At 54.5% G+C, this 7,500-nt stretch overlaps 3 non-coding genes across 3 annotated transcripts in view; all 3 read right to left on the bottom strand.

Moving 5' to 3' along the window:
• LOC126315908 (large subunit ribosomal RNA) overlaps positions 1–1,322 on the bottom strand; it is a 4,222-nt gene extending 2,900 nt beyond the window's left edge. Inside the window, exon 1 of the ribosomal RNA XR_007556012.1 lies at positions 1–1,322. This exon is cut by the window's left edge and continues 2,900 nt beyond it. This is a non-coding gene — a ribosomal RNA (large subunit ribosomal RNA).
• A 188-nt stretch (positions 1,323–1,510) lies between these two features.
• On the bottom strand, positions 1,511–1,665 carry LOC126315880 (5.8S ribosomal RNA). Its single transcript, XR_007555987.1, has one exon. It is a non-coding gene; the product is annotated as a 5.8S ribosomal RNA (ribosomal RNA).
• A 368-nt stretch (positions 1,666–2,033) lies between these two features.
• LOC126315890 (small subunit ribosomal RNA) lies at positions 2,034–3,926 on the bottom strand. Its single transcript, XR_007555996.1, has one exon. It is a non-coding gene; the product is annotated as a small subunit ribosomal RNA (ribosomal RNA).
• Positions 3,927–7,500: the final 3,574 nt, after the last annotated feature.

Genomic DNA, 7,500 nt, shown 5'->3' with positions numbered 1-7,500 from the left:
GATGAGACTCGTACGAGCACCAGCTATCCTGAGGGAAACTTCGGAGGGAACCAGCTACTAGATGGTTCGATTAGTCTTTCGCCCCTATACCCAGCTCCGACGATCGATTTGCACGTCAGAATCGCTACGGACCTCCATCAGGGTTTCCCCTGACTTCGTCCTGGCCAGGCATAGTTCACCATCTTTCGGGTCCCAACGTGTACGCTCTAGGTGCGCCTCACCTCGCAATGAGGACGAGACGCCCTGGGAGTGCGGAGGCCGCCGCCCCGTGAAGGGCGGGGAAGCCCCATCCTCCCTCGGCCCGCGCAAGGCGAGACCTTCACTTTCATTACGCCTTTAGGTTTCTTACAGCCCAATGACTCGCGCACATGTTAGACTCCTTGGTCCGTGTTTCAAGACGGGTCGTGAAATTGTCCAAAGCTGAAGCGCCGCTGACGGGAGCGATTATTCCGCCCGAGAGCATCCCGAGCCAACAGCGGCGCGGGTCCGGGGCCGGGCCAGGTAGGTCCGTCATCCGGGAAGAACCGCGCGCGCTTGCCGGGAGCCCGAGCGCCCAAAGGGGCGAATCGACTCCTCCAGATATACCGCCGAGCAGCCAGCCAGGACACCGGGGCTCTGCCCAACAGACGCGAACCGAGGCCCGCGGAAGGACAGGCTGCGCACCCGGGCCGTAGGCCGGCACCCAGCGGGTCGCGACGTCCTACTAGGGGAGAAGTGCGGCCCACCGCACACCGGAACGGCCCCACCCCGCGGCGAGTGGAAAGGCAACCGGACACGACCCCGCCGCGGATTGCTCCGCGCGGGCGGCCGGCCCCATCTGCCGAGGGCGGGGGCCAGTGGCCGGATGGGCGTGAATCTCACCCGTTCGACCTTTCGGACTTCTCACGTTTACCCCAGAACGGTTTCACGTACTTTTGAACTCTCTCTTCAAAGTTCTTTTCAACTTTCCCTCACGGTACTTGTTCGCTATCGGTCTCGTGGTCATATTTAGTCTCAGATGGAGTTTACCACCCACTTGGAGCTGCACTCTCAAGCAACCCGACTCGAAGGAGAGGTCCCGCCGACGCTCGCACCGGCCGCTACGGGCCTGGCACCCTCTACGGGCCGTGGCCTCATTCAAGTTGGACTTGGGCTCGGCGCGAGGCGTCGGGGTAGTGGACCCTCCCAAACACCACATGCCACGACAGGCGGCAGCCTGCGGGGTTCGGTGCTGGACTCTTCCCTGTTCGCTCGCCGCTACTGGGGGAATCCTTGTTAGTTTCTTTTCCTCCGCTTAGTAATATGCTTAAATTCAGCGGGTAGTCTCGCCTGCTCTGAGGTCGTTGTACGAGGTGTCGCACGCCACACCGCCAGCCGGCTGTGCACGCTACCGAGAAAGTACCGGTATGCGAACCGCCAGGCGACGGGCGCGCATCGCACGTTTAAGGAGACGCGGCCGGCCACACAGGCGACCACGACACTCCCACGTCTCCGAAGCGGGACAAACGCCGCGCGCTTCAGTATACGTAGCCGACCCTCAGCCAGACGTGGCCCGGGAACGGAATCCATGGACCGCAATGTGCGTTCGAAACGTCGATGTTCATGTGTCCTGCAGTTCACATGTCGACGCGCAATTTGCTGCGTTCTTCATCGACCCACGAGCCGAGTGATCCACCGTCCTGGGTGATCTTTTCCTTTTCAGTCTCCCACTGTCTCTTTCAAGACAGTAGCATTTGCGGGACTGAGGCGTCTGACGGCCCCTGTTCCACTATTTTTTTTTGTGTCCAACGGCCTCACAGCCGATGGGCGTCGTACGGCTCCACACCGGAGCGGACAGGCACTCGGGCGAACGTCATTCAAAACCGGCGCCAGGCGCCAGGTACCGCAGGCCAGCCGCTCCAGAGCTTCAGCGCTCGTACCACACAACAACAACACTTCCGCTAGTTTTGAGAGGCACGCGTGGTTCCGCACGCGGCGCACGGCCACTGCCGTACAGGTAGCGTGTTGCGCGACACGACACGACACGCACATCGAAAGACATGCAGTCTAGTCGGTAATGATCCTTCCGCAGGTTCACCTACGGAAACCTTGTTACGACTTTTACTTCCTCTAAATGATCAAGTTTGGTCATCTTTCCGGTAGCATCGGCAACGACAGAGTCGATGCCGCGTACCAGTCCGAAGACCTCACTAAATCATTCAATCGGTAGTAGCGACGGGCGGTGTGTACAAAGGGCAGGGACGTAATCAACGCGAGCTTATGACTCGCGCTTACTGGGAATTCCTCGTTCATGGGGAACAATTGCAAGCCCCAATCCCTAGCACGAAGGAGGTTCAGCGGGTTACCCCGACCTTTCGGCCTAGGAAGACACGCTGATTCCTTCAGTGTAGCGCGCGTGCGGCCCAGAACATCTAAGGGCATCACAGACCTGTTATTGCTCAATCTCGTGCGGCTAGAAGCCGCCTGTCCCTCTAAGAAGAAAAGTAATCGCTGACAGCACGAAGGATGTCACGCGACTAGTTAGCAGGCTAGAGTCTCGTTCGTTATCGGAATTAACCAGACAAATCGCTCCACCAACTAAGAACGGCCATGCACCACCACCCACCGAATCAAGAAAGAGCTATCAATCTGTCAATCCTTCCGGTGTCCGGGCCTGGTGAGGTTTCCCGTGTTGAGTCAAATTAAGCCGCAGGCTCCACTCCTGGTGGTGCCCTTCCGTCAATTCCTTTAAGTTTCAGCTTTGCAACCATACTTCCCCCGGAACCCAAAAGCTTTGGTTTCCCGGAGGCTGCCCGCCGAGTCATCGGAGGAACTGCGGCGGATCGCTGGCTGGCATCGTTTATGGTTAGAACTAGGGCGGTATCTGATCGCCTTCGAACCTCTAACTTTCGTTCTTGATTAATGAAAACATACTTGGCAAATGCTTTCGCTTCTGTTCGTCTTGCGACGATCCAAGAATTTCACCTCTAACGTCGCAATACGAATGCCCCCGCCTGTCCCTATTAATCATTACCTCGGGTTCCGAAAACCAACAAAATAGAACCGAGGTCCTATTCCATTATTCCATGCACACAGTATTCAGGCGGGCTTGCCTGCTTTAAGCACTCTAATTTGTTCAAAGTAAACGTGCCGGCCCACCGAGACACTCAACAAAGAGCACCCTGGTAGGATTTAAACGGGGTCCGCCTCGGGACGCGAAAGCACCCCTTCGGCTCGCCCCACCGGCAGGACGTCCCACGATACATGCCAGTTAAACACCGACGGGCGGTGAACCAACAGCGTGGGACACAAATCCAACTACGAGCTTTTTAACCGCAACAACTTTAATATACGCTATTGGAGCTGGAATTACCGCGGCTGCTGGCACCAGACTTGCCCTCCAATAGATACTCGTTAAAGGATTTAAAGTGTACTCATTCCGATTACGGGGCCTCGGATGAGTCCCGTATCGTTATTTTTCGTCACTACCTCCCCGTGCCGGGAGTGGGTAATTTGCGCGCCTGCTGCCTTCCTTGGATGTGGTAGCCGTTTCTCAGGCTCCCTCTCCGGAATCGAACCCTGATTCCCCGTTACCCGTTACAACCATGGTAGGCGCAGAACCTACCATCGACAGTTGATAAGGCAGACATTTGAAAGATGCGTCGCCGGTACGAGGACCGTGCGATCAGCCCAAAGTTATTCAGAGTCACCAAGGCAAACGGACCAGACAAGCCAATCCGATTGGTTTTGATCTAATAAAAGCGTCCCTTCCATCTCTGGTCGGGACTCTGTTTGCATGTATTAGCTCTAGAATTACCACAGTTATCCAAGTAACGTGGGTACGATCTAAGGAACCATAACTGATTTAATGAGCCATTCGCGGTTTCACCTTAATGCGGCTTGTACTGAGACATGCATGGCTTAATCTTTGAGACAAGCATATGACTACTGGCAGGATCAACCAGGGAGCTGCGTCAACTAGAGCTGAGCAGCCGGCCGCCCGGGAGTGTGTCCCGAGGGCCCGCGCGAACACGCAAGCGTCCGCTCAATTATTCTGCAAACAGGAGGAGGCCGAGCTCCCCTGCACGATACACCTCGAAACCCTCTCAGGTCCCGGCGGCGCGCAGCGCCGTCCTAGGTACTTGGTCGGTTTCGAGAGAGGCGCAATCGCCCGGAGTTAGGCGAGTAGACGGTTTTAGTGCGAACACCCTTGCTCCCAACTGAGCTTGCCGCTGCCGACAGAGGCCCGGGAGCGTGCTGTCGTGGCATTGCCGGCGGGAGACAACACGCGCCACCTATGGTGACCGGCAGCTCCAACGCCAGCGCCACACAAGGGCAAAGCCCCACTTGGGTGCAGAAGCGAACTCTCCCAGCACAGCGCACGCGCCAACACGTCCGCACAACTGCGATACAAACCACCTGCGAGAACCGCTGGGGCGACCGAGCAGCAGACGGCGTCGCGGCGCCGAGTGCCAGGCGGCGGCGCATCCTCAACGCACACAGTCCTCAATCAGACCAGCACACTGCAGATGTCCACCGCGCTTCGCACCGGGCTCGGCTGAACCAACTTTGGCCGCCAGGCGCCGCGTGCAGGGTGCGCCGCAGCGTAGCTGCGCCGCCTGCCGAGCCCGTCGGCTGGCGCTCCTGCCACTCGGCGCCCCCCACCAGCCGCCTGTTGCGCGTGCGCCCACGCAGCGCGCGGCCAACACGCCGGGCGGCCCCCCTTCACCGGCCGGGAACAGTCCCACCAAGCCACCGCCGCGTATCGCTTCATACCCACATGGGCCTAGTCACGTGTGTGGATGTGGCGGGTACCGCTGAAACAACCGGTTAATAGCTGTACCGATCGTCGCCATCACAGATTCACCTCCAGCGTGAACAACCGCTCAACAACGGATTTCCAGTTCATTTGCGTATCTTGGGCAGTAAACGTAGATGTCCACCTACATTTGCGAATTCAACAATTCTTGCATGCCAGGATGTCATGTGTCACGACACGCTACATCAGACCACATACACACTGCGACATGTGCAGAAGAGAACACGTGGAAGGTGGCCCGCGCACGTATGCGATGTCCCTTCCGCGATCCACTGTCAACCGGCATCTGCGGCATGTCCCAGATATGGAACGCGGTCCACCAGGGTAGCACTTTGTGTGAGGCAATACGACAAAGTCGGAATACACGCGTCACTACATCACACGGCTCACGCTGACCTGACCTGACTCACCGCACCACCACCCCCAGCGACCCAGGGTGACATACAATGCGTTCGTACGTTCCTCCCACACGCCTCTACGGCGTACCACAGTGCAACCTAGCTGTTATTGGGAGACGAGACAAGTAGCATCGAGCACAACATATGGAAATTGAGATTCGACACCGTTGGGCACAGCCAGCGTACGGTCACACGTATCACACTACTTCACTCTGTACGTAACTACCGATGATCGGTACAGCGTGTGGGTTACGCGTACGACATCAGCGGACAATGGACACAGACCATACCACGACGTACACTGAGGGCGTCGACATCTGAACGCAACTGAACAGCTGCGAGGCTCATTTAACACTCAAACGCCAGACCGACCAGCTTGAGAGGACGGAGACACAAAGAGAGGGGCAGAGGGGGGGGGGGGGGCGATATAGTCCTATTGCAGTACAATTGACAGTGGATAGCGGGAATATGTGGAAAGTAAGCAACACTCGCAAGACATCTACATGAGGATAACAACGACACCAGAGATTCCGAGCAGTGAACTATGTTAGGCAAAGGGACAACGTGGGTTAGGTTAAGGGACAACGTGGGTTAGGTTAAGGGACAACGTGGGTTAGGTTAAGGGACAACGTGGGTTAGGTTAAGGGACAACGTGGGTTAGGTTAAGGGACAACGTGGGTTAGGTTAAGGGACAACGTGGGTTAGGTTAAGGGACAACGTGGGTTAGGTTAAGGGACAACGTGGGTTAGGTTAAGGGACAACGTGGGTTAGGTTAAGGGACAACGTGGGTTAGGTTAAGGGACAACGTGGGTTAGGTTAAGGGACAACGTGGGTTAGGTTAAGGGACAACGTGGGTTAGGTTAAGGGACAACGTGGGTTAGGTTAAGGGACAACGTGGGTTAGGTTAAGGGACAACTTGGGTTAGGTTAAGGGACAAATTGAGTTAGGTTAAGGGACAAATTGAGTTAGGTTAAGGGACAAATTGAGTTAGGTTAAGGGACAAATTGAGTTAGGTTAAGGGACAAATTGAGTTAGGTTAAGGGACAAATTGAGTTAGGTTAAGGGACAAATTGAGTTAGGTTAAGGGACAAATTGAGTTAGGTTAAGGGACAAATTGAGTTAGGTTAAGGGACAACGTGGGTTAGGTTAAGGGACAAATTGAGTTAGGTTAAGGGACAAATTGAGTTAGGTTAAGGGACAAATTGAGTTAGGTTAAGGGACAAATTGAGTTAGGTTAAGGGACAAATTGAGTTAGGTTAAGGGACAAATTGAGTTAGGTTAAGGGACAAATTGAGTTAGGTTAAGGGACAAATTGAGTTAGGTTAAGGGACAAATTGAGTTAGGTTAAGGGACAAATTGAGTTAGGTTAAGGGACAAATTGAGTTAGGTTAAGGGACAAATTGAGTTAGGTTAAGGGACAAATTGAGTTAGGTTAAGGGACAAATTGAGTTAGGTTAAGGGATAATCTGGTACAGCCACAGTTAGGTTAAGCGATAATCTGGTACAGCCACAGTTAGGTTAAGCGATAATCTGGTACAGCCACAGTTAGGTTAAGCGATAATCTGGTACAGCCACAGTTAGGTTAAGCGATAATCTGGTACAGCCACAGTTAGGTTAAGCGATAATCTGGTACAGCCACAGTTAGGTTAAGCGATAATCTGGTACAGCCACAGTTAGGTTAAGCGATAATCTGGTACAGCCACAGTTAGGTTAAGCGATAATCTGGTAAAACCACAGTTAGGTTAAGCGATAAAGTTGGTTAAATTTGGTATTGTGTGGGAAGGGGGCAGAGAGGGGGGGGGGTGGATAGTGGTGGCAGTACGCGGATGCCTGAGTCACCGTCAGATACGTCACGTCGGTTCGATGCTTGTAGCAAGAGGCTGGCGGGTCTGTGTCTCTCACTTCTGCAATTTTTCATGTGGTATAACACGAGGGCGGGTGGTGATATTTGGTGCCCCTCTGTGTAGGATGTGTGTTGGTGGTGTTGGTTTATCTGAGCAATGGTAGTTGTCGGAGGAGTGTGGTATTGTGCTTTTATAGGTGGACCTACTGGTCTGGTTATCATAGTGTCGACGGTGCAATGTGGCAGAGAGGGTGCACTCGACATTGTCGCATTCCAGATGTTTACGTATTGTGTGTCTCCGTTGCAGGCCGAGAGTAGTGCATGTTCGAGTGTCTGGCTGACGTGCGATTCACGTTGTGTGCCCAGTCTTACAGCACGTATAGGGACATTCGCATAAATCATCTATATGTGGCCTTGCATCATTTACTAAGCAGTGCCGTGAGACGACCGAACTATTAGGAAAGTACTGATGTACCGCATAA

The sequence above is a fragment of the Schistocerca gregaria genome, unplaced genomic scaffold (genome assembly GCF_023897955.1).
Source record: "Schistocerca gregaria isolate iqSchGreg1 unplaced genomic scaffold, iqSchGreg1.2 ptg000578l, whole genome shotgun sequence".
NCBI lineage: Eukaryota > Metazoa > Arthropoda > Insecta > Orthoptera > Acrididae > Schistocerca > Schistocerca gregaria.
Note: the sequence above shows the minus strand (reverse complement) of the source record. Positions and strands in the feature narration are given on the sequence as shown.